This window comes from Camelus bactrianus, chromosome 18, assembly GCF_048773025.1.
Source record: "Camelus bactrianus isolate YW-2024 breed Bactrian camel chromosome 18, ASM4877302v1, whole genome shotgun sequence".
Taxonomy (NCBI): domain Eukaryota; kingdom Metazoa; phylum Chordata; class Mammalia; order Artiodactyla; family Camelidae; genus Camelus; species Camelus bactrianus.
The window spans coordinates 37,625,532-37,652,529 of record NC_133556.1 but is presented as its reverse complement, the minus strand read 5'-3'; the positions used below and the strand labels follow the sequence as shown (position 1 = coordinate 37,652,529).

At 43.9% G+C, this 26,998-nt stretch overlaps 1 long non-coding RNA gene across 1 annotated transcript; it reads left to right on the top strand.

Annotated features, from left to right (window-relative positions):
• The first annotated feature begins 5,943 nt into the window (after positions 1-5,943).
• LOC141573853 (uncharacterized) lies at positions 5,944-25,976 on the top strand. The gene is made up of 5 exons (XR_012500181.1): positions 5,944-6,277; positions 16,894-17,062; positions 17,865-18,151; positions 20,704-20,818; positions 25,764-25,976. It is a non-coding gene; the product is annotated as an uncharacterized LOC141573853 (long non-coding RNA).
• Positions 25,977-26,998: the final 1,022 nt, after the last annotated feature.

Sequence of the window (26,998 nt, the reverse complement as noted above, 5' to 3'; positions counted from 1 at the left end):
CACCCAGAAAGTGCCCACACGATGTGTTCTGTGACTGAATTCTTCCAGACAAGTGGTCTGAGGCCATTTTTTGCTCTGGTCTCAACGGTAGCCTCTGGGGACACCTCCCTGTGTGGCCCAGCCCTCTCCCCCCCACCTGAACACATGCACCAGCCCTGCCTTTCTGACCTTCGGGCTCTGCTTTGGGGGCTCCTGGTCCTCTACCTTACTTGCAGCGAGGTGGGCACGGTGCTCCAGGTCAGAGCCGGGTGTGCTGAGTAACCCGTCTGCCCCGGAAAGGTCCCTGGGGGGAGCCCTGGGTGTTGTCTGGGTCGGAGGCCTGCCCCACTGATTACTGGGCCATGGTGGTGGGGACCCCTCATTATTCAGACCCACCTGGATCCTGCGCTGGCCCTCAGTAGAGTGGCACATCAGCCCTTCACTTGGGGAGGGGGCGTTGGTGTTCTTATTCATCAGCTGCTGTTCAATATATGGTATCTAGCTCTGCAATGACAGCGACCAGCAGCTGACCTGGCCTGGAAGTCTCAGAGCCCTGCCCGGCCAGGAACACTCCTGCTTCTGTCCACTCGACACTCTGCTGCCAGATCAGACCGAGACCTTGTTCAGCTCAGACACCCGGGAGGGAAAAGACATACCCAGAATGCATGGGCTCCACCTTGGGCAGCAGGACCCTTCCCTGGCTCTCCACATCCCAGCCAGCCAGCTTTGACCTGGGCTGTGGATGTGACCGGCCCCCCAGGCCTCTGACCTGCTCTTGCTTGAGGCAGAAACCCATCCCCAGCGTGACCGCTCCACCTCCACCAGCCAGGACGGGGCCGTGGGGATACCTGGGTGGGATCTGAGTGGTGGCCCGGCCTGGGCGGGCCTGCCCTGGGCCTCCCTGTGTTACCTTTGGGTCTCTCTGGCCAAAAGTCCAGAGGTGCCTTGGGTGAGACATGACCCAGCGCTGGCAGCGTTGGTAAAGCCCCTCGCTGCGGGCTTTCCGGGAGCTGCGGCCTCGGGATAATGGGATGCAGCAGAACATGCCTCTGTCTCCAATCAAGTGAGCTGAGTAGGGACTTCTCTACAGAGTGGGTGCCTGGTGACTTTGGTTCCAAGTTCTGTTGGGCTCTATTGCCAGGGAAGTGAAGTCACTTCCTGGGGTCCACTTACCCAAGCTTCCTGCTGACACATAGCTCCCCAAGGGCCTTTCTGGGCTGCCAATCTCTCATTTCTCACTCCATGACATGTCCACACACAGTGACACCACCTCAGCCCACCTCATAGCCCTGGGGAGGCCTGGATGAAGCCAAGGCTGCAGCTCTGAAGACACAGCTGGGTTCAGACTTGGCTCCCCCCACTCAGCAGTGCTATCAACATGGAAAAGCCACGTGCCTCTCAGGGTCTCCCCAACCTCCCATCAGCACAGTGGGGATCATTCTGGCCCCTGTTTCCTAGAGAAGCCATCCTGTCTCTAGACCTAGAAACACCTACTGCATCTGTCATCCCCACGGGCTGGCATCACAGGGAGCTCATGCACAGACTCAGCAAATGAAGGACCCCACAGAGGGCTGGAGGAGCGCAGAGCAGATGCCACACAGGCCTGGTTCTGCCCTGAGGTCTGGAGAAAGTCTCTTTCCTTATTGCTTGCTTCCCAGCTCCCAGTCGTGCGACTAAATTTAAATACAACTCTGACATTGTCCGCTCTGGCATACAACCTCCTAGGTCATTCTGTCATGTTGACATACAGGCCCAGTGTCCCATCTCGGCCTCTGTGGTGGGCTGGCCCACAATGGCTTCATATTTTTTGCCTTCTGTTCCCACGCCCTTGTGTGATCCCCAAACCCTCCTCTGGAGGGTGGATGGACTTTGAGACCAGGTTCTGACATGCAGACTGACTTGTGAAAATGTGCATGAGTTCCACTCCTTCACAGCTCCAGTGTTCCTTCTCTCTGTCTCTGTTTCTCAGTGCCTCTCTCTCTGTTTTGTCTCTCTCTCTGTTTCTCTGTCTCCCCTGCTTCTCTGTGTTTCAGTCTGTCTGTCTCTTTTCCTGTATGTATGTGTGTATATATTTATGTGTATATGTGTGTATTTATGTGTGTGTATTGTTCGGGCCCAGGGCAGGTCACTTCTGAAAATCCCTTGATGACATATTGATTATTTTGAATTCATGTTACTAAAGAAAAATTATCTTTGAAAATTGTGCAAGCACTTTGGTGGGATCTTCTCTAAGGAACAGCACTGCTAGGGAAGAGATGTTCCTGTGGCACTTTGATGTATCCTGTACCTTGTTCTGCCGGAGAGGAGCGTCCATTTGCTCTTCCCTCCAGGGGACCTCCTGGGGCCTCTGCCTGCTCACGTTGTCACCAGGGCTGGTTGTCACCGGGATAAAGACCTGCCAGTGTGATGGTGGCCAATGCTATCTCTGCAGTCTGTCCATCTGCCTATGTGCTCACCTTACAGGTCGAGCATCTCTAGCACACACTGGCCACCTGCACTGCCTCTCGTTGGAACTGCCTGTGTGTGTTTTGTTTCTTTTCAGAACACTGGGCTTCAAGAGGTTTTTGCACAACAGCGATGTGAAGCTTTTCTCCGACCTTAGGTCTTGAGGAAAGCTTTTTCCAGGCTGTGTTTTTTCTTTCCAGCTGTCTTTCTTGGCCTTTGTTTTCTGCTTTAGTTTGGTTTTATTTTGCCACAAGAAGAGCTAAGCATCTCCCTTCTGGCTCTGGTTTCACACTTAGAACAGCAGTGCCTACCACGAGATTATGCACAGAGTTACCAAAAGGGCTTCATTTGGTACGTCTCATTTTTAATCCATCTGGATTTTCCTCTCAAAATACAAAAATGCTAATTAACATGAAAACAAATAAACAAAAAATTCACCCGTCCCTACTTAAGATATGTGGGCAGCGAGAAAAAAAAGCCACCTTTTATATGATTTCATTGATAGGGAACCTCCAGGATAGGTAAAGACATAGAGAGAGAAAGGGGATTAGTGCTTCTCATGGGCTGGGGGAGGTAGGATGTGGGGTGCGCTTTGTATACAAGCTTTTAGTTTGAGAAGGCAATTGTCTAAACCAGTGGTATTGGTCTCACAGCATTGTGAATGCACTTAATGCTCCTTAAAATTGCACAATTTAAAATGGGAAAAGGCTAAACTTTATTCTTATAAACTTAAAACAAAAATAGAATATAGTGTAATAGAAAAGAAAAAAATCTGACTCCATAGAAGATCGGTCCTTTTGGCTTTAACCCTGTGCCCTCTTTTCTAGGCTTAATCTTACTAGCTCTGCACCTTTTGTAAAACAATGTTGCCTTTAGCCTGAAATATACAGGAGAGCCTGTTTTCAAGGCTCTGATCTTTAAGGATATTAACACTTTTGCACTTATATAAAGATGACAAGTTGCAGAATAGAAAATAACTTTTGTTTTGTTAGAGGTTTTACAGAGGAACTATGACCTGGTCTACGTAGAGAGCTTCAGACCAAGATAATGGCAGACTAATATCTTGGAGAACCATCTTCCCCAAGTCAGACTTTAGGCTCCTTTTCTAGTAAATAGGGGAGAGGCTGTGGTTGGTTGTTGCAAACTTGTTGGTGTAGGATTACTTTGTTCTTTGGAATCCTTTGCAGCTGTCCACGTGGGTCAGATCATGGTGTTCCTGTAAAACCTGCAACAAAACAAACTTTTTCTATTCTGCAACTTGTTATCTTTATAGGAGTGCAAAAGTGTTAATATCCTTAAAGGTCAGAGTTTTGAGAATAGGCTCTCCTGTTTATTTCAGGCTAAAGGCAACATTGTTTTACAAAAGGTGCAGAGCTAGCAAGAGTAAGCCTAGAAAACACGGCAGAGGGTTAAAGGAAAAGGCACAGATCCAATATGGAGTCAGATTTGTTCTTCTTTATTACAGTGCCTTTGGGTGAGAACTAAGAGTATGATTCCTGGGTGGGTCCTCTACTGTCCCAGGATGGAGTTCAGGCAGGAACCCTGCCAGATTCACCATGACTTTGGACCTGATCTCCCGCAGAGAAAGTGACAATTATTGGATTAAAATTACCTGTCAAAATCCCTTCAATTGCCTGTAAACTATACCACAGCAGGGGATGTCCCATTGGCCAGTCAACTGCCAGTCTCCCCTGATGCAAGGGACCTGCGTCGTGGCAGGCTCCATGGTGGCCAGGCCAGTTCACCTTCCTACTTTTCTCTCCAGCATTAGCTTCCTAACTTTGACACTTTAAAATCTCCCGTCCCTCTTCCCTCTGGCCTGGTGTGAATGAACAATATCCCTGCACCCACCTGGGCTGAGGCCAGGCCACACACACAGCCCCATGCACACAGCCCACCATCTGCTGTCTACCCCTGGGCTCAAGTTCACCCTCTGAACTCCCCCACCTCAAAGGTCTGCATGCCCAGTGCCTCCGCCTTAGGGGTCCAGACCACCACCAGGACCATCAACCACCCAAGGCCCACAGTCCAGTGGCTGGCAGCCTGGGATCACCTTGACCCATCGGGTCAGATGAGACACAGAGTGCGGGGATCAGGGTGCCAGGGCAGGAATTGGAACCGCCTTCAGCCCAGCCTGCCTCGCCCTGTAGCCTCAGACATTAACTATGAAGGTTCACACTAGGCTGGATCCCCCACTGGTGGCAGTAGTCATCATTCCTGGAGCCTCGATTTCCCCACCCCAACCACAGGGTGAGGGGTGAGGGAGTGAGCTCAGGTTAGGGGTGCGCTCAGAGTGAAGGGAATCCCATGGTGAGGGGGTACAGGTTGTGGGGTTTGGGGCCCGCTTAGAATGGAACTGACCTGGCTGAGAGGTGAGGGGGACAATTTCAGGATGTTGGGCGTCCTGTGGTGAGGCATGAGGGGTAAGCTTGTGGGTGTAGGGGCCATAGTTTAGGACCAGCAGGTTGGAGTGTCAGGGCAGGGACCTCGGTGTGAGGAGAAGGAGCCCTGTCTTCAAGGTCTGGTGGGAGACTGGGCCTGGCCAGGGGTGGGAGGGTAGTAACAGGGAGGGGAAGGTGAGCAAGGGAAGTGGGGCTGGCGGTGTGTGGCCTGGCTCAGGGCAGTCGTGGTTCTATTTCAGTGCCAGGACCCAGTCGGTGGCGGGGTGAAGGCTCTGGGGATGGAGACCCGGCGGGACGAGCAGGAGGGGCCCCACCTGGCTCCTCCCGGCCCCAGTGGCCTGGTCCGGTAAAGCAGGAGACCCACCCGAGCAGTTTGCGCTGCAGGCGGGAGGAGGAGGCGCGCGCACGCGCAGACGCACAGATGCGCGGACGCCGGAACCCACCCAGAACGCGTGGAAGTTGGCGGCAGCCGGTTGCTCCTGGACCAGCTCCTTGAAGAGGAACATGGCCTGGGGTCTGGGCCGCCGCTTGCCGTTGGTTCGGCTGCCGCTGCCGTGCAGTTAAGGGGGCGCTGGTGGGGGCGCGCTGCTGGAAGCCGGCGGGTGACGCCTGGGCTGTGCGACTGAGGAGGCGCACAGAGAGGGGTGCGGAGGTGAGGTCACGGCCGCGCGTCCCGTTAGGACCCTGAGGCGGGTCCCAGCCGCCGCTGTGGTTAGTGGTAACCCCGCTATTAGTAGTTCCTGAACCCCGCGTTTTTGCCGCCGCTTATACCCGGGTTTAGGAGAGCAGGTACAGCCCCGGGAGGTGGGAGGGCACCGGACGGCTCCGGAGCATCTCTGACTGGCCCTCAGACCATGACCTGCTCCCGGGAGGCGGGTGCTGTGCGGTCGCGGGGCCTCGGATGCAATGGGGTCTGCCCCATGAGACCCCCTGGATTTGCTCCCATCTTCCCCGCGGCCTGACCTTGGGGGCGGCCTCTAAATCCCCAGGTTCTTGTGACTCAGGTTACAGGTCAGGCTGCTCCTGGGAGGTGGGCGCGGTGCGATCAGTGTGCTGGGATGGCTGCAGCAACAGCGGGAAATGGTCGCAAACCCCGCGCTTTCACAGGGCAGCCCCAGTCCCGCCATCGCAGCAGCCGCCATTCCCTGACAGCACAGCACCTGCCTTCCAGGAGCAGGCTGGCCTGTAACCTGAGTTCCACGAATCTGGGGCAGCAGAGGCCAAACTCAGGCCATGCGCTGGGGAGTTTGAAGCCAATCCACGGGCTCCCATGGGCAGACCCCATAACCCGCCACTGCCTTCGACCACACAGCGCCCTCCTTCCAGAAGCAGGCTGACCTGCGGACCGTGCCTGGAACAGCAGAAGCCGAGCCCTGGACAGGCCGTGGGAGAGAAGGGGGCAAGTCGACCAGCCTGCCAGGTCGCTGCCCATCTCCCTGCCGCTGCCCCAGGTTCGTGGATCACTTGTTTTCAAGTCAGTGGGTTCCTGAGAGGCAGGAGCGGTGCAGTCAGGAGGTGGGGTCTGCGGGGAGGGGTGCTGCCCCAGGGGGATCAGGTGGACTTGCTCCCATCTCCCCCAGGGTCAGATCTGTGGACGGCCTCTGCTGCCCCAGGTTCACAGGACACATGTCATGTCAATCTGTCCCTGGGAGGAGTGCTTAGTGCCCTCGGGGCAGCCTCAGTGGCTGACAAGGATTTTGGAAGTGGGCTCTAGCCCAACATAACTAACTCTCCTTTCTTCACTTGCTTCCTCAGTTGGTGGCTGTATAGGCTTTTTCATTATAGGTTATTGCTGGATAATGAACATAGGTTTCTCTGCTATACAGAAGAAACTTTATTTAAAATCTATTTTTATATATAGTGGCTAACATTTGTAAATTTCAAACTCCCAAATATATCCCTTGCCATCCCTTTTCCCTGGTAACCTTAAGATTTACTAAGTCTGCAAGTCTGTTTCTGTTTTGTAGATGAGTTCACAGTGTCTTTTTCTCTCTTTTTTTAGATTGCACATATGAGTGATATCATTTGGTATTTTTCTGTTTCTGGCTGCTTTCACTTAGAATGAAGATCTCTAGCTCTACCCATGTTGCTGCAAATGGTTTTATTTTGTCCTATTCATGGTAGAGTAATATTCCAGTCTAGAAATATGCCACAACTTCTTTATCCAGTCATCTGTTGCTACATTTAGCTTGCCTCCATGTCTCGGCTATTGTATACAGTGATGCTATGAATACTGGGGTGCAGGTATCTTTTCACATTGGAGTTCTTTCCAGTTATATACCCAGATGTGGGATTGCTGGGTCATAGGGTAAGTATACTTTTAGTTTTTTGAGGGATTTCCATGCTTTCCATAATGACTACACCAAACTGGATTCCCACCAGCAGTGTAAGAGGGTACCCTTCCCTCTACAGCCTCTCTAGCATTTATCATTCATGAACTTCTGAGCGATGGCCATTCTGACTGCTGTGAGGTGATACCTCATTGTAGTTTTGATTTGAATCTCTCTGTTTGTTAGTGATATCGAGCATTTTTTCATGTGCCTATTGGCCATTTGTGTCTTCATTGGAGAAATGCTTGTTTAGGTCTTCTGCCTATGTTTGGATTGAGTTGTTTGTTTTTTTGTTTTTAAGTTGTATGAGCTGTTTATATATTCTGAAAATTAAGGCTTTTTTGTTAGTCGTATCATTTGCAAATATTTTCTCCCATTCGTAGGTTGTTGTTTCCTTTTGTTTTACTTATGGTTGCCTATGCTGTGAAGAAATTTATGAGTTTAATTACGTCCCTTTTGTTTTTTTTCTCTTATTTCCATTGCCTGGGTAGATTGCCCTAGGAGAACATTGCTAAGATTTATGTCAGATAATGTTTTGCGTATGTTTTCTTTTAGGAGATTTATCATGTCTTGTCCATCTGCATCTTAAGCCTGTACTCTAGATCTGTGCTTCAGTTTTGAATTTTGAGCTTCTTAGAGAACACCTACTCTTAGCTCATATGTCAGATTCAACATGTCTAAAGCTGATTTCATAATCATTTTTCTTGCAGCGTATCCATTTATTCAGTGGCATAATCATTCTTCTGGTCTTGAATACCCAAAGGCTTGGAATGGTCTTTGATTTATATTTCCCTCACCACCCTCCACATATTCTTGGCTTCTGGAACTGTATGTTTATGGTTTCAAATGTCTATTCTGATTGCTGATACTCTGATGAAGAGCGTTCATCCCTGATACATGAATTTTTCCTTCTGTTGAATTCTTGGATATTCTCTCCCCCCTTTTCAGTCAACCTTCAGTTTTGACCCTCCAACATCTAGAGTCAAGTCAAAGACTTACCACAACCAGATCTCAGCCAGGTAGTCTCGACACTTAATCACTTTGGCTTTACCTTATATGTTCCAATCATTATGTGACTTAGCCTCCTAGGGTAACCTGTGCCTTATTAAAAACCAGGAGTCACCAGCGTTTTCCTATCCAGTCCTCAGTTAAAACAGCTTAGAATTGCCCTGAGAACTAGTTGGAGCCCCATCCCCTTCATTGAGTCTTCCCTATTTACTCCAAATACTTCTAGCTCCTCTTTGTATTTCTGCACTGTTCATGATCAGTAGCCTGTAATCTAGGCTTTGAGTACTGACTTGGTACCATTACCGGTTGGTTTCCAATGTGTCTCCTCACTTAGCTGGTAACTGGAGAAGACTCCTTTGTTCAGCCTCCTTTATACCCTCACCCAGCTTAGCATCGGGCAATAGCAGGCATCCAGGCAGTGCTAACCTACTTTATTTATTCGCAGGGGTGGTGGTGTGGAGTATAGCTAATAACTATTAATTCAGTGTTGCAATTAAAAAAGAAAGCCAAGAAAATCCATAAAACTTTATCTCCATGTTCAGTTTAGCGCTTTACCTCAACAGTTTCCTTAACTCTGTGTTTACATTCACATAGTGTTCAGTGCTTGTACAGTTCCCTGAGGCAAGCAGGTGAGATGTCATTATGTTTGACTTTCACGTTACATTTCATATTGGATATATTTGTGGAATGACAAAACCTTCTTTTATAAATAAACAGCCGGAAGCCCAGAGAGACTAACAGCCTAACCCAATGTCACCTGGTTAGTGTTTGGCACAGGCCAGGACAGCGGTTCACATCTTCCAGCTGCTCCTCTTCCAGTGCCTTTTCATTCCAGTGCTGGGAAATGTAGCCCCATCAGCCAAACGGCCAAGTCTCATTGCTGCCCCTTTACCTGCCAGTGATGGCAGTGCTACAAAACGTGGCAAAGGAAAGGTCAGAAATAGGAGTGATGAAAGACATGGAAGTGCTGGAAATGGATCCTCAGCCTCTTCCTCCCTATTTGAGCGCCTCACAAGTGTCCCACTCTGACACTGCTGTTCATTGATTATAACAAAGTCTTTAAAATCAGACTGATCTTTTGTAGGACATGCTTTTATCCTGGTCCCTTTCCTGCTAGTAGTCACCGTCATGGGCAGAAAGTGCCTGACTGTGCTCTGTTTGTCATGTAGGTGGGAGGGGAAGTGGGAGAGGAAGCGGGTTGAACTGAAGCCGAGCTTTTTACAGCCCTGTTGTTCTAGGACCAGAGCAGTTCCACTCCTGCTTTCATCACCTCTCCACCTCTGAGTCCCAGCCACCCACTCCTGCCTGCTTCCCCACATGCCACGTCCTGGGGGAGGACAGTGTGTTTGGCAATGCCCCCTCCACCCTCTGCCTTCCGCCCTGGGAGGTGCAGGAGTCTGCTTCAACTTTTGAGCTGTTTTGGTAGTTGGGCTTTTCCAGCCTTTCTAGGCATCTGCTTTCCAGCTCTGGGAAATTGGAGATGTAACTTAACCATACAAGTTCTATACTAATGTATTCAGTGGCATTAATGTGATGTTGTCTTTAAGGTGTTCTGTGACTGGATAGGAGGTATTTAACACAGGATGCTTCACATCCAATTCTAAAGGCCTACAGGATGCAGGTGTAATTCAAGTTCTTACATGGCTGTAAGGCAGACATGGACATTATTTTATAATATGACCATATGTTCATAGATTACGGTTAGTCCGCCGGCTCTGTATCTAATAAAAGTTTAAATTCCAAACGCTTGAATAAAATTTGTGGGCCATGTCTTTTTGCCTGTAACTAGTTGCAAAAACTGAAATCAAGACTCTACCACAAGCCAGTGTTTCCCAGTAGAGAAACCCTCTACTTTTACAACCTCTAAGTAATGCGGTGGTTCTTTGGGTGAGATGAGGGATGCCAGAGTATTTTGTTGGGACACTAGAGTGGCATGACAAGTATTCTGGGATTGGTTACAGTTGAATCTCTGCTTCCTATATCCTGGACTGATTACAGAGTCAATGTTAGTGCGTTAACCAGCTTCTGAATGCAAGTGTAGCTAGGAAGACAACAGAGAAAATAGAAGGATATAAAGTAATGGAGAGACTTCAGAGCAGTACAAATGGTGACTTTGACACCACCAGCTGCTGACGTGAACTTGGCAGGAATTTGTGAGAAATGGTGGGTGTCACTGCAAGCAGGAGAGTCCTGCAGCTTTTGGGGTGAACAGGCAAAGGGGAGAGCAGATATGGTGACCACTCGGGGGCTGATTATTTGTGTCCTGAATGTGAAAATGTCTGGTCTCCTGTTCAATTTTGCAGCCACAACTTCACGTGACTCAGGGCATTATTTCCACCAGAAAACCATAAAAACATAAACAACCTCTGTTTCCCAAAGTGTTTGTTCTCGATCTGAGATGATTGTCCTGTGGTGGGAGGTAAGTGGGAGGTGGGTCCTATTACATCACTCCCTTTCACTAAAAGTCTACCTCGCTGCTTTTCACCCTACTGCTAGAGGTGCTGCCATTCTGTTACACCTAGACCTATAAGACAGGCTTGGCTGAATCCTCATGTGAAGAGGGATAGTTATGTTCCGTTTTAAATAATTGCTTGGGTCATGTGGTCCTTTGTTCCCTCCATTGGAAATCACTATTCCAGAGCAAATAGTATGAATCTATATAAACTATATTGTTTGTAAGATGTCTTCAGAAGTTTTGCAGTAGGTTTAAATATTTGCTTGGTGATGGCCTCTTGATTGTTTGAAGGAGGCAACCCTCACTAGGGGCTTTGTTGGCTCCCTTAGATTTCCCTTACTGGCAGTAGAGTGTTCGTAGGCAGAGTTAGAAAGTTAACTGGGCTGAGAAGCCGAATTTGCCCGCAGCTGGGAATTGGTAGAAGAGTCAGTTATGGAAGGAAGGCTTTAGGATTATCTGGTAGCAGAGTTGTGGGATCCAAGCCCTGGGAAACCTCAGCTTTTGTAGAGTAAGCTCTGTAACAATAGGCTATTAGATAATTTTAACACTTGTTATGGGATGTAGAGTTGGGGAAAGACTTAAGAGTGAAAGAACCTTAAAAAAGAATCTCCAAATATTTTAAAGAAGACAGTACTCAGAATGAGAGCTTTTCTGGAAAAGACTAGCTCTTCACTTCACAGGGGAAGCAGGGAGAAGGTGTAACTGCACTTACTGTAACTTAAAAGGTAAACCTTACCCTCCCACTTAGCTGTTTCCTGGTGTATGTTCATATTCCACATCTGTAGTTTTAGACATGATGTGTCATTTTCTGGTACTCCATTCTGCTTCTGAGTGAGAGATTGACGCAAAGCCACATAGCAATTGAAAAATTGCACAAAAGTCTTTATTGTTAAAAATGTAGATATGTGGCAGGGTGCTGCATTTGCAAATGACTTTCAGTACAGAGAACACTTAAAAGAATGCGGTGTTATTTCTTTTTTTATTCTTTTAAGCCTTTGAATAGAAGGTTTTCTTTGCAGAGTTTCTGGAGTACATCAGAACAAGCAGGAACTAAAAATAGCTTTAAGAAAGCACCAGTATAGATGTTGCTTATAGTATGGTATCTGTCTTAAAGTTAACTCTTTAAAGCAGGAAGTTGTAACTCTCAATTTCTTAAGCAAATATAAACATTCTTGACTCTTAATGACATTCTTTGTGGGGTGAAGCCGCTTTTGCTTCCATTCTGAGCATTGAAATGCCTTCTATGATACTTCTACCAGTCCTCAATATTTTATTTTCCCTCTGTTGTGAACTTGTTATTAAACTTGAAGCAGATATAAATATCATTAACTTGCTACATATGTAGATATTTAGTGTTACATAGTCAGAAAATTTGTGTACATCACACGTATCTACATAATTCCCCAGTTTCCAACTGTGTTCCTGATGAAAGAATGGTGGGAAATGGCATTATGAGGATATGTCTTACAGTACACAGTGTTTCCCCTGTTCCCTCTACCAGATCTGGATGTTCTTTCATCTTTCGGCTTCTAGAATTTCTAGCTCTTTTTCTTAAGACAGGTGTAACTCATCCCCCTGCTCACACAAACATGCGTACACACACACACACACACACACACACACACACACACACACACACAAACTGCCGTAGGGAGTAGCGTGCACCATCCCATTCTCCCACTCCAGCTCTGATCCCACCCACTGGAGGCAGTGTCTTGCACGAATTCATTTGTAAGTTCCTTTTTAAAACTCGAGTGATCGGGAAATAGGACTGATATCCTCACCTATTAGGCAGGCCCTCAAGGATAACTTCTATGGTTAATGCCAGAGTATCTTAATGTTTGAGTACCTGGCTTTCATGTCTTCCTGTACCACCTGTGTGACCCATGATTCCCACAGTTCTGTCTCCCGTTAGACTTTTTCTCTCCAACTCTGGACTCTTATAATATTCTGCTGATTTGGCATCTTCACTTGGAACTCTGACATCTTAAAACCAACATGTGTGAAAACTGAGCTCTTGGTCCTCCTACCCCCCAAACTGGTTCTTTATGCAGCCTCCCCCATTCAGTTAGTGGAAACTTAATCCTTCCAGCTGCTTGGGTCAAAAATCTTGGAGTTATTCTGACTTTCACTGACATACCACATGAATTCTGTCAATAGATCTGGTTTGACACTGCCTTTAAAACATATCCAGAGCCCAGCCACTTCCCACCATGGCTCCTGCTTCCACTGCTGCTTCCCTGCCCTGAGCCACTGTCCTCTCCTCCTGCATAGCCCTTCTCAGTAGCTTCCCACCTTTCATCTCTGACCCGTTTTGCACTATTCTCACCCGGCAGTCAAGTGAGCCTTGAAAACCTAAGTTAGATTGTGTCGTCCTTCTGCAGTGCCTCCCCATTTCACTCCGGGTAAAAGCCACAGTCCTTACAATGTCCTCCAAGGCCATACAGGATCTGCACTGACCCTTCTCCGCAGCTCCAGCCGTGCCCCCATTCTGGAACATGCGAGGTCACGCTGGCCTTGGTGATTGTTATTCCGTCCACCTGGGACTTCTCACCTCCTAGTCTTAGTTCTAACCTCAGTTCAAAGTTTGCCCTGCTCTCGTATTTAATACAACATCACCCTCATCCTATACCCTCAACTCTTTACTTTGCCCTTTTTACTTTTTTCCATGGTTCCTCTTTCCTAACATGCCACCTCCTCTGCTGCTCTGTTGTGTGAATTGTCATCTCCACCCCCCACCCCAGCTAGACTCCAACCAAGCTCCATGAGGACAGGACTTTTGTTTTGTTTATTGATCTATTCTAAGTGCCTAGAGTAGTCCTGGGTACATAGTAGGCCGTCAAAAATTATTTGCTGAATAAATTAAAAGGCTATTTTAAAAATGAATCATCCTTTCAGGAACAGGTGAGGAAAGGAAGCTGCATGAAGGAAAATGGTGCAGTAAATAATGATATTTGCCTGTTGTACTATGTGTGATATATATATGTGTTTTAGTCTTAATTTGGTATCTCAGTGTCTTAATTTAATAGCTGTATTAAGGTGTAATTTACAGGCCATACAATTAACATACTATAATTGTACAAGTCAGCCATTTTAGCTATTTCTAGAGATGTGCAACTGTGTCCTCAAAAAGTCCCCTTGTGTCCGTCCATATGCACTTTGCCCTCCCCTCATTGGCACCCTGATTTTATTTGTTTTTGTTTTTTGGCAATCACATCTCAAAAGAATAATTTACACAGCAGTACTAATATAGCTTTGCACTTTTAGAAATGACACACTTAAATATGAAATCAGCGGTCATTGCTGAATGTAGGCAGCAGTATCAGACATCGGTGAGAAGAATGGACTTCAGTGTCAGACTGGCTGCAGTCTTACCCAGCTCCACCATTTACCAAGTTACCCAAATTATTTTCTGTCTCAAGCTCTATATCTGTTATATAGCTGTAATAATAGCAGCTTACAGAGTTGTGAGGATTAAGCAAACAGGGAAACAAAATTTAGTATAGTGGCCAGCTTATGTTATTACCTAAGAAATAGCCTTGCAGGTAGAGAGCAAAATTCAAATCAGTTTCTAAAGTATGTGTAAAATATGATCCAGTTCCTGCCTGGTTTGTAAACACTTATGCCTTCTGCAGAATGTAAAAGCAGGCTAATTTCCAACAGAAAAGATCATTTCTCAGCATTTCTTTCAAAGGTAGTTGCAAAATAATTTTTACTAAATTTTCTGTGCCCATCTCTGACAGAGCTTTGACACCAGGGAGGTAATTATCTACATTTTTGTTAAAATGATGCTGACCATCAGTAAGTGTTCTGAATTATATTTTAGCCTTTATGTTGGGAAATATTGTGAAACTTCTTCTAAATTAATGGGGGAGGGGCATTCATTGTAGCTCTTGTAGCCTGATAAGGCTTCACTAAATTATCTTTTTTTATTTTAATTAAAGTAATTAATTAATTTTTTGCAGGGGGTGGTAATTAGGTTTTTATTTATTTTATTTTTATAAGAAGTTCTGGGGATTGAACCCAGGCCCTTGTGCATGCTAAGAATATGATCTTTCACTTGAGCTATACCCCCCTAAATTATCTTTAATAAGGTCTTTTTCTCTGTTTTGTTATTTTCTTTTATGTACAGATGCACAAAGCAGGGTCATCAGAAGCCTCTCAATTCCAAAGATGATTATAGTGAAAAACATTGCACAGTGACAGTGAATCCTTGGAATATGAAGAAAGATTGTAAAGTCTTGAATGAATTAAGAAGGAATTGTTACATTAACTTACATGTAACCATGGCTCTCTTACCTTTATTTTTCACTTTATAATGAAGATATTCCTCACCCGTCAAGGTTGCTTTGTTAGATATAGGGAATATCTAAAGCCTTTTCTGGAAGTTTTTTAAATAAATAAGAGCAGGTAATTTATCAGAAGTGTGAATGGTGTAATCTGCTCTGTCTAGTATGGTAGCCACCAGCCACATGTGGCTATAGTGAATTGAGATGTTCTATAAGTGGAAAATACATAATAGATTTTCAAGACTTCGTACAACAATAATAATGTAAAATATTTATTAAAAGTTTTCAAAGTGTTAATCACACTTTTGAAATGATAGTATATTGGATATTTTGGGATAAATATAATTATTACTGGAATTATTTCACTTGTTCCTTTTTATTTTCTAAATGGGATTACTGGAAAATTGTGACTTGCACTATGTTTCTATTGACAGTGCTGGCTTCTAACTTATTGCAAATAATATGAAAAAAACTTTGATTAAATATTTTATAATTGAGTAGTTGATTTCCATCATATTATTTTCAGGTGTACAACACAGAGGCTCAACATCTTTATAGATTAAATTCCATTTAATGTCACCATAAAATAATGGCTATATTTCCCTGTGCTGTATGATACAGCCCTGTAACCTATCTATTTTATACATAGTACTTTTTACCTCTCAATCCCTTACCCCCTTCCTGCCTCCCTCTCCTCCTTCTCCCCATTGGTAACCACCAGTCTGTTCTGTGTACCTGTGAGTCTATTTCTGTTTTATTATAGTAATTAATTTGTTTTATTTTTTAGATATACATATAAGTTAATAAATAGAATATTTGTTTTTCTTTCTCTGACATATTTAACTTAGCATAATACCCTGTAGGTCCATCCATGTTATTGCAAAAGACATTATTTAATTTTTTAATGGCTGAGCAGTATTCCATTGTGTGTGTGTGTTCATGTGTATATATGTGTGTGTATATACGTAAATATACATATATATATATAATATACCACAACTTTTTTATCCAGTCATCTGCCAGTGAACATTTGGGTTGTTTCAGTGTGTTAGCTATTGTAAATAGTGCTGCTGTGAACACTGGGGTGCATGTGTCTTTTTGAATTATATTTTTCTCCAGACATATACCCATGAATGGGATTGATGGATCACACGGAAGTATATTTTCAGTTTTTTAAGGAAACTCTATACTGTCCTCCATAGTGGCTGCAACATTAACATTCCCACCTACCAAGTAGGAGGGTTCCTTTTTCTCTTAAAAGGTCAAAAATTCCTACATTTATATACTTTCCTTACAGTTTAGGACACAATTTGGCAAAAGCCGGATAGAATTTAATAGGAGTAAATACAGTATTTTTTCAAATGTCCATGCATTATGGATAGATATGTTATTGATGAGTTGGTTCCCTATTTTTGTAGATGCAGAAGTTTTTATAGCTTCACAGACATTTCAGTCTTGCAGAAAGAAAAATGTCTTTGCATTTTGCTGAACTTGTCCGGGTGGCTTTATCGAATTTGGCCCAGGCCTGCAGAGGTGAATACACATCCAAACCTGAACCATTTGAATGTCTGCAAGATTTTAAGAGTCTAGAATGTCAGATCTGGACTATAACTCTGGTGAATGACATCAGTGAGTGGACTCAAGAAAACTCCATTTGAGTGCAAAGCCTTTCATAAGCCAAAAAAGGCTTTGAAATTGTGGCAAAGCCAGAGACTTTTGTGCACCACATATGGCCACAAACCCATGGGGACAACCACAGGCCTTCTGGAGTGCCAAGGGAATTCCATGTGAGGAGTCCAGCACTCACAGGAATCCAACAAGTCCCTGCCAGCCAGAGCACCTTCATTGCTACTGTGGTGTTTTGAGCAAATGTCTTTTCTTCAGGTTCAAATTGGTTTGTTGTTTTTTTTATAAAAGAAAATCAAACAACTTCTTTTTCCCTTGGTGAAAGTAAAAGCCTAACATTTTCTGATTTCTTTTGACAGAGAAAACTTGAGCCTATGAATCTAAACTCATCTGTGATGGTCTGCAGCTGGGAGCAAGCAGATCAGTGTCAGTCCCTTTGCAGCCGTTGGCTGGGAGCCTGCATGTTCCCTGGAATGATATATGAAACATGTCACCCTAGCCGTGCCTTCGCTCTGGACTGGGAGGCGAGTGAGTCAGAATCTGCATTATGGAATGTATGTTTCAAATCCAAATCTAGGAGATCTTTTTTAATAGCCAGAGAATGTAGTCATAAATATATCTATTAATGTATTTATGGAAGAACAATTTTAAAGTTTTTTTATTATAAAAATTTCCCCCCAAAATTGAAAATGAAAGAACATTGGAATTAAAATCCAATGGAATTAAAAACAGTGGAATTAAAAATCATCTGTACCTTAGTTATACATAAAGAATCTTAAAATCCTTCTAAACATTTTTTTTGTTGAAATGTAGATATTTTTCTCTTCCAAAAATGAAAATTATTATTTCACATTTTTTTCTTTTTCCTTTTATTATATATTCCATATCAATAAATATAATTCTTTTAAATCCCTTTTAATGGCTGTTTAACATTATATTGAGCAGATATGTAAATAGTCCTAGATTTAAGAAATTTAAAAAATTGTCATTACAATGCCCCTGCAAAGAATATTTTCGTGTTTCTCTTTTTAGTTACTAATTTGGACTGAAAGTTAACAAGTTTACTTTTCTTCATCTAAAACATTGGTTATTTTATGAATGAATTGTAAGGATTTTAAATAACTATTCAGTAATTTCAACAAAGAAATTAACTTTAAGGCAAAAATGTATGATGGTTTGCAAATCTATTTTTATTATATCTTCACTTTTACCAGTGTCATATCTGTGTGTGTTTGCACAAGTGCTTTAACTACCAGCAATGTAAGAAAAATCTGGGTACTAAAAATGTGAAAATAGTTTCCTGGTTTGTGTTTTCATTCTCCCAATATAGGTTTTGGATGACAAGCTTGTATTTGTAAAAGTACACACCCTGTGGGAGGTGATCTGTACATACGCTGAGATACTGTACATAAAATTGCCTCTGAATCCCAATCATCTGAAAACCCTGTCCTCAGCCTTTGATACCTTCAGCTGTTTTATGAAAGTCCTCCAAGTGGATGAAAGTATCAACAACCGGAACAAGGGTTTTTCATTGCCCTATTTGAGAAGAGCTGCGTGAACGACTTTTATATTCAGGATAGAGATACATTCATCAATCCAACCACCAGGAGCCGCACTGTAAGTCTAAACCGAGTTTAGCTGCTGTCGGGGGTGATTTAGAACCTGCTGTTGAATTATAAGTGATTTGGTTTTGTTGGTTTGGTTTGGTTTTTAAAAGCTGCCCATAAAAAGGAAAAAAGAGAAAGAAAAGAAATATGCCTACAGATTCCTGCTAGGATAGTAAACAGTGGCTGGTTATTTACCCTGTATAAACCACACGCTCTCTTAGAATCTATTTAGGTTTACTTCATCCTTTCGCAGATCAAGTATCAAGTAAGGGACAGTTTTAAAAAAAATTCAGGATTAACAGGCTTGTGAGCTCCGGGATCTGCAAGGCAGCTTTCCCTTCCCATGGTGTAAGTCAAATGGCAGAAATGAAATAAAGCACTTCATGTATCCTCCGGTGTTAACAGGAAAAGGTGAGTCTTCTTGACCTTGTTTCTTCCTGGGTAAAATGAAGATAATATGTCAGGAGTCGACAAGCCCATTTAGGGCAGGAACCATGTTGTCTTGTTCACTGCTGAATCCCAGGCACCAGGAAGGCTGAGTTTAACAAGTGAGTGAATGAATGAACTGTAGTTCCCCCAGAGTTACCATGTGGGGCAGTGTGGATTAGCAGCTAAGAGCATAGACTCAAGAGGTGAGGGTACAGCTCAAGTGATGGGGCGCATGCTTAGCACGCATAAAGTCCTGGGTTCAGCCCCCAACACCTCCTCTAAAATAGACAAATAACCCTAATTACCTCCCCACCCCCCACCAGAATTACCTTATTATCTCCCTGCCACCAAAAAAAAAAAAAAAAAGGTAGAATTGGCCAAGAGCGTAGACTCAGGGTGGAACACTTGTGCTGGTTTCTCGCTGTCTACCTTGTAAAAGTCATTTAGCCTCTGTGTTTATCAAGTTCCTCATCAATAAAATGGGGATAATAATAGTACCCACCTCGTAGAGATGTTATGGGGATTAATGAATCTGCTTGAATTTTAGAACAGCCCTGGCTAATAGTAAGTACTATGCATCTGCCAGCTCTTTTCATAATTACTGACAGATGTTATTATCAACCAAAAAAGTATTAGTTCTTTGTAAGGGAAATGCATGTTAGACCATTTCATTTATCATTTTCTGTAATTCAGGCTTTTTCCCTCTGAAATACCATTTTCTGTCTGTGCACTAGTAAATCACAGGGCTTTCCAAATTTCATCTGTCTGAGTTCTTGTCATGATGACAATACTGCAGAGTTTTGACATTTTTTAGGGACTCCATCTGAGATGACAGCAACCCCTCAAATTCAGGAGCACTTCTCTAACTGACAACATCTCGCATGAAATGAAGTTTGTAAAATGTAAGAGCTTCAGATGCTAAATGATGCCATAAATGCAAAGATGTTATATCTAAGCTCTTTAAATAAATCCTGTCATTGAGATAAAGGAAATACTATATTATAGCGCTCTATGACATTGTTACCTTGCTATCCGTTTATCTGACTCTCTAAGACAAAAGAAAGCAAAGACTGAGATTGATCATTACTACTGTGTGGTACACGTATTTGTGGATGAAGACCATACTGAAATGCACTGTCTAAGATATTAAAATGGACACTAAACAGCTGCTTGATGCACATGCATGAACAGAACAGGGAGCTGGTTGCAGGGAGCAGACACTGAGCTTCCTGGATCAGAGACTCAGCATAGCAGTCCAGCCCAGCAGTCCACATGTTTTATATTTATATCCCAGCAAAATTAGCAGTGAGACTCTGAAATGAACTTTGGGGACACTTGCAAACAGCTGTCATGATTACTAATGTGGGACACCAGGATTCTACAGTGTTTAGTTGGCATCTGCACACAACCATTTCTTTTCCACTAAAGACTGTTGTAATTGCTGGTTCCACATCCAGGCTGAGGAATCATCTCATGTGGTGTTTGGGAGGGAGGTAAGTGGAGTCAGGACTCATGCTAAGGCTGGGTGGGTAATAATCTGGTTTTAGTACAGGAGAAAGGAAAGTAGGTCAGGTGGGAAGGAGAATGACTGGATTTAAATTTTGTTTCTTGAGTAAGCTAAATATATAACATCATGTCAAGTTTCTTTATTGTTTATATTCCATGTGCTGTCACCGAATAACTACTGAATTGTGGGGACAAAAAAGCCTGGGTTTTAGAATTGACCCTGCCCCTAAACAGCCAGAGTCCAGGTTCCTCTGGGTGTCCAAGGAGGGGGCTGCTGCCTCCACTGAAGCAGTTTGGGCACTTGGGTGGCCTAGATTTTTTTGCTGTGGAAGACTGGCCCGGTTGTAGGACATTAAGCATCTGCAAGGCCCTCACCCGGTACCCACGGTTGTCCCAGGACTGTAACATCCAAGTGTTCCTTTCCAGCCAAGTTTGCAAATGACCCTCAAGGGGTTAGTATTAATCCTCGGTGAGAATTATGAAAAATTATATGGTACCTCCATCCCTTCTGGCAAAGGAGGGCCCCTTATTTACAAATGACCACAAAGTGTTAGCACCACATTTTATTAGCAGAACATGTGAACACGTGGTGACAGTGACACTCACCTGTTTGCTTCTGCTTCCCAGTGCAACTTCAGCCTCCATCAGAGGACCTCAGCTGCCCCAGCGAACAGGGCCTTCTGTACAGGGAATGTGCTCCTCCTCGAAGCATAGACAAGAAGCAGCCCTTAGATCTCATCAGGTGAGCTGTTGTGGAGAGCACTCCAGTGGGAAGGGCTCAGGGTTGCCCTCATGGCTTCTGAGTGTGACAGTCCTCCAAGAGTGTTACCAACCAGGAAGCTCACAGGAGCTCTGAGCTTTGTTGCCCCAAGTTTTTACTGGAGGCTTTATTACAAAGACATGATTTATTGGGTCACTACTGACGTGGCTACCCCAAACACTAACTGTAAGTCAAAGCCCTAACATTTGAGCCCCTACCTCTCCTGATGGTCAGTCACTTGTCACAAAGCTCAAAGCCCCACTCCTCTAATCACATGGTTGGTGTCTCTGGCTGGCCAGTCCCCATCCTGAGTCATCTCATGAACACAAGCCATCCAAGGGTCCACCATGAATAGTAAAGACACTCCTATCTTGGGAAATTTCAAGGCTTTAGGGGTTGCCGTCCAGGAACTGGGAACAAAGACCTACCAAATTCTTCATTAAACAGGAGTAAATGTTATGTTTCACTTAAATTATAAAATAAGAGATGTATTCTCACTGCTTAGCTGTATCTGTTGTTCGACACCGTTTCACTACACCACGTGACTGTAATGTCACGCTCAGCATGTGTATTCTCAGAGCATCAGCGCTGGCTGCTCCCCGGGAGCTTATGCTGTTTGTGCAAGGCTGCTGGGAGGAGGGAGGCCAAGGACAACTGAGCAAACAAAAATAATCGGGCTAATAAGGAAACAATTTCAGATTGAAATGAAGGAAATAATACAGTGTTGAGATGGGAGACTTGGGGGGAAGTGAGTCAAGAAAGCTATCTTTGAGTAGGTTACATGTGAGCTGAGATGGTGATAAGGAGGCTGGACTTTGAGGATCTGGGATATGTCACCCCAGGAATAGAGGCAGCTTGTCCATTGCCCCGAGGCACAAATGTGCTCAGCAGGTTTGAGGAGATACTGGAGCCAGCGCTGGTGAGAGTGGTGAGACGCGAGGTTTAGAAGGGCATCAGGAGCACGGAAAGTAGTGTAGACTCTAAGTGCAGTGAGAAGCAGTCATGATAGTTTAAGCACTAAGGTAATTTTCTCTCACATTTTGCAAAGATAATGTGGAGAATGAATTGCAGGGACCCAGGAAGCAGGGAGGCCTTGTCGGAGGCTCTTGGAGTGGGCCAGATGAGAGATGGTGGGAGCCAGAGAGAATGCGTTTGGGGAGTGGAGCTGACAGGATGCAGTTATGGGCTGGCTGTGGATGGTGAGGAGAAGAGAAGGGTCAAGGTAGCCCCAGGTCGGCCTGGAGCCAGGTGCCTGATCTTCCTAATCTCAGTGCCCCATTCAGATGCCCACCTACTTGGGCAAACCTCTTAACCTTCCAAGTGAGGGTTTTAAATCACTGAAGTCTTTTTTGTTTGTTTCACATTTTATGGAAAGATTCAAACACGTACAGAAGTAGAGAGAACAGCACAGCCAGCCTGCCTGTATCAGTCACCCAGCTCCAGAATTATCAACTCAGAGTCACTGTTGTTGCATCTTTCATCTCCACCTCCTCCCCTCCCCCACTACGGGATCATTTTGAAGGCAATCCTACATAGCTTAACCTTTCATTAGTGAAATGACAAGGTCTCTTTCAAATACAATTGGAATATTCATTTTTTTTTTAGGGTTACAAAATAATTCCCTGATTGTCACAAAAATACACTTTTAAGCAGTTTTGGGGTTGAAATCAGGATCCAGACTAAGTTCACACATTGCAGCTAGCATATCTCTCAAGTGGGTTCTAATCTATAATTTTCCTGTTTCTCATTTTCCTTGAAATTGCTGAGGGATTTCTCTATTTCCTGTTTGGTTGATTTCATTCTCCCCTGTGGTTAGACTTATTTCTCCATCCTATGTATTGGCTTTAGCTAAGTGATTTGATCCTCCCCTAAAACGTTGATCTGATTGAGGTTCAACTTTGTGCAAGAATATTTGTTATATGAAGTTTTGTACTCCTGTCATAAGGTACATAATGTCCAGTTGACTCTCTTTTTTGTGATGACAGCAGCCAATAATGATTGTCACCCGGGATCATTATTTCATAAGGGATTTTATTTCATGTGGTCATACTCTAATTTCCTCCCACAATTATCAGAAGGATCACAGTCATGAAGAGGCACTTTCTCATTAACCCGGATTATCCTGTAGAACAGTTTTAAAACAGGAAGTTTATATATTTGTAAATATTTAAAGTTGATACATTTTTCTATTGTTTCTAATGTTTTTTTCTAATGGAGGTACTGAAGATTGAATCTAGGACCTTATGCTTGCTGAGCACACACTCTGCCACTGAGTGTACCCCATCCCCCTTGAGATTCATATTTATATGATATATTCCTTCTGTTATTTTTGTTTTATGTTATACAGAATTTGATGGCAGGGCAATGGGTTTGATGGCTATTTAATCATTCTTTATGGGCTTTTGGGGTTGGTGTGTGTGTTTGTGTTTGTAAAGAAAACAATTTTCCCACTATTTTAAGTATGTTTTGTAAAGGAAATTATGTTGATCTGTTCCCTTCTCCTGGTCCATGTATTCCCTTGTTGCTTCCCACTAGTGGCCCCTTGAGCTCTGTGACAAGACTAGCATGTCGTTAATCCAGGTTGAAGGAGATCTGAAGAGATTTATTCAAGGAGATGAAATTTGTAGACAATGAATTGGAAAGTACTGAGAAAGTTATTCATTAGGAGAAGGTATGTGGTTGAATTGTTAAGCGCAGAGAAATCTAAGCTATGAACCACCAAGACAATTATTAACTCCAGGAAAAACAAAGTAGGGAATAAAAAAGTAAGCCTAGCAGACAACTTGCTACAGCTGTGAACAGTCTGTACAGAGTCCTAATAATGTAAAGCAAGGATACTGAGCTGATCAAAATTATAATGTATTTGTATCAAAAGGTTGGAAGAATGAAGGTTTGGGTGTGTAGAGGAGATGTGGTTTGAAAGAGAGCTTAATATTCATTTTCCAAAATAGAAAGTTAAATAGGTGATACATAAAGCTGAAAAAGTCAGTAGGCTGTGTTACAAGGATATTAGTCAGAGACAGGGAGTTTTTATTCCAAGAGTCAGCAGTAGGAGCTGAACATTGTTGCTTCTGACCAGGAAATGGGGCGGTTGTTGGGAACTGCTCTTTTTTACAATCGGTGTTCGAGAACTGTTTGACTCTTTAATGAATGTATGGTATAAGTTTGATAAAAAGAAATCAAAGCTGAATTTTGAAAAATTGATGTTAAGAATTGGGGTGTTTTTGACAGAGAGAGATAACAATCAGACAAAACTACATTTGAAGGGATCCTCATTATTTCTAGCCTTTCAGCAAGGACTAGGGGGCAGACATCTGTTTAAGGTTCAAAAATTCTTTCTGACATTCTTGCCGACATGTAACCTTTGGAAGTAATGAACTCTCCGTCATTGTAAATATGCAGGCAGAGGCTGCCTGACCAGCTCTCTAACTGTAGCAGGATGTGTTTACCATTGGCCAGTTGGAGCAAGCAACTTCTAACATTCTTTCAGTTTTGAATGTGGCATTTTCAGGATGGATAGTTGATAAGAATGTATTACAAAAAGCTTAACAAGAAAGAGTCCAAGACATCTCAAACCCATTGCCAGGGTTTTCTCTGCCAGACACCATCCTGAGCCTGCCATCTATGAGCCAGGCCACAAAGACCAGTCACATGAGAATGAACACACTTTGTCCCTCCTATCTGATTTGGCATCGGGCTCAGCCATTTTCCCCATGGAATGGTCCACGCCCAGGTCTCTGACGATGGAGCTGGTCTCACAGCAGCCCTGTGAGCGCTGGTCCAGCCCTAGGGGTTCCTGCGTGAAGTTTCTCAGGACTCCAGGCTGTTCTCCGAGCTGAGTCCCCCCTAGGCTAAGCCCTCGGAGCTCATCTCAGCTCCAGACTGAGCCGGAAGCTTCCGAGAGAACTCAGAGCTGAGGAAAGTCACAGGTTTTACCGAGCACTGCCACGTCAGCAGTGCTCCAGCTGAGGGAAGTATCAGCAGCAGCAAACACACCTGAGCCGCCGCCTCATTGTTCCGCCTCATCCCTAAGCCCTCTGTGTCTGCCTGTCTGTGTCTGTCTCCCTTTCAGGACCAGCCTGGCACCGCTTCGTGCCCTGCCTCCTTTCTTCTAATCTTGCCTCCCTGGCCTGTTCCGTCTACTCCAGATTAACTGAGTAACATTGAAGGGTTTTTGAAACCTAGGAACAGCTGACGTGCTAGATACAAAGAATACAGGGCAGTTCCTTACTCAGCCACATCCCTCCTGCCCTCTCCCGTTCCCACATGAGTTTTATAAATATTTTGTCAGAGAGACATTGCACTCCCAGTTGTTATCATTATCAGCCATTTCCTTATTATCTGTGGTTTACGATGCATTTGCTCCAGGGAATTTCCCGAGATAAGGCAGACGCAGATGACTGAGCCAGTAGTTGAAGTCCACTTGTGTCAAGCCTGTTAAGAATCTTTGGTGGGATTTGTTGAATGTGCCAGACTGTCCAGTGAGTGGTGATGATCCCCTGCATCTGCTCCGGAGTCGGCCTCGTCCCCTCCTTTGCTCTGTTCTCATTTATCTCTCTTCAGCAGGTGAACCAGTGATCTGTACTTCTATGATACGTAAAATACTTCTTATTTCACGGTAGAATTTGGGGGCTGCTGTGAAAACGCATATGTTTTAAGTGTGAATTGAGTCAGAGGTTTAAACTTAAAGCCCCCTTGATTTAGAATCAGAAATTAGTATGATGGAAGGAGGGTATAACTCAGTGGTAGAGTGAATGCCTAGCATGCATGAGGTACTGGGTTCAATCCCCAATGCCTCCATTTAAAAAACAAATAAATAAACCTAATTATGCCCCACCAAAAAACAAAGAAAAAAGAAATTAACATGAGGATGAAGCTACAGACTGAATATGTGTGTCTTCTGAAACTACCTTCTGTCTTTCTGCAGGAAATTCTACGGAGAGAAGGTCGGAATCTACTTTGCTTGGGCTGGGCTATTACATTCAGATGCTCCTCCTGGCAGCAGTCGTGGGGGTGACTTGCTTTCTGTATGTATATTTTAATCAAAATAACTGTACTTAGAGGTAACTTCTCTTTATTCCTTGTTACGGTGCTTACTTAACTTAGAATGACATTCTCCAGGAGCATCCACGTTGCTGCAAATGGCCCTATATTGTCAGTTTTTATAGCCGAGTAGTTTTCCATTGTATAAATATACCACTTCTTTAGCCAGTCATCCGTTGATGGACATTTAGGCTATCTCCATGTCTTGGCTATTGTAAATAGTGCTGCTATGTATATTGGGGTGCAGCTGTCATCCTGAAGTAGGGTTCCTTCAGGATATATGCACAGGAGTGGGATTCCTGTGTCATATGGCAATTTTATTCCTAGTCTTTTGAGGAAACTCAATACTGTTTCCACAGTGGCTGCACCAAACTGCATTCCCACCAGAAGTGTCGGAGGTTTCCCTTTGTCCACAGCCTCTCTAGCATATGTCATTTGTGGATTTTTGAATGATGGCCATTCTGAATGGTTTGAGGTGATACCTCATTGTACTTTTGATTTGCATTTCTCTGATAATTAGTGATATTGAGCATTTTTTCATGTGCCCATTGATCATTTGTATATCTTCCTTGGAGAATTGCTTGTTTTGGTCTTCTGCCCATGTTTGGATTGGGTTATTTGGTTGTTTCTTAGTAAGTCATATGAGCTGCTTATATATTCTGGAGATCAAGCCTTTGTTAGTTTCATTTGCAAAAATGTTCTCCCATTCTGTAGGTTGTCTTTTTGTTTTACTTAAGGTGTCCTTTGCTGTGCAGAAGCTTGTAAGTTTCATTAGGTCCCATTTGTTTATTCTTGCTTTTATTTCTATTGCTTGGGTAGACTGCCCTAGGGGAAGATTTCTGAGATGTATGTCAGATATTTTGCCTGTATTTTCTCCTAGGAGGTTTATTGTATCTTGTCTTATGTTTATCTTGCTGAAGAGACTGTCTTTATTCCATTGTATATTCTTGCCTCCTTGGTTGAAGATTAGTTGACCTTAATATTTGGGTTCATTTCTGGGCTCTCTATTCTGTTCCATTTGGCTATATGTCTGTTTTTGTACTAATACCATGCTGTCTTTACGACTGTAACTCTATAGTATTGTCTCAAGTCTGGGAGAGTTACTCTTCCAGCCTCTTT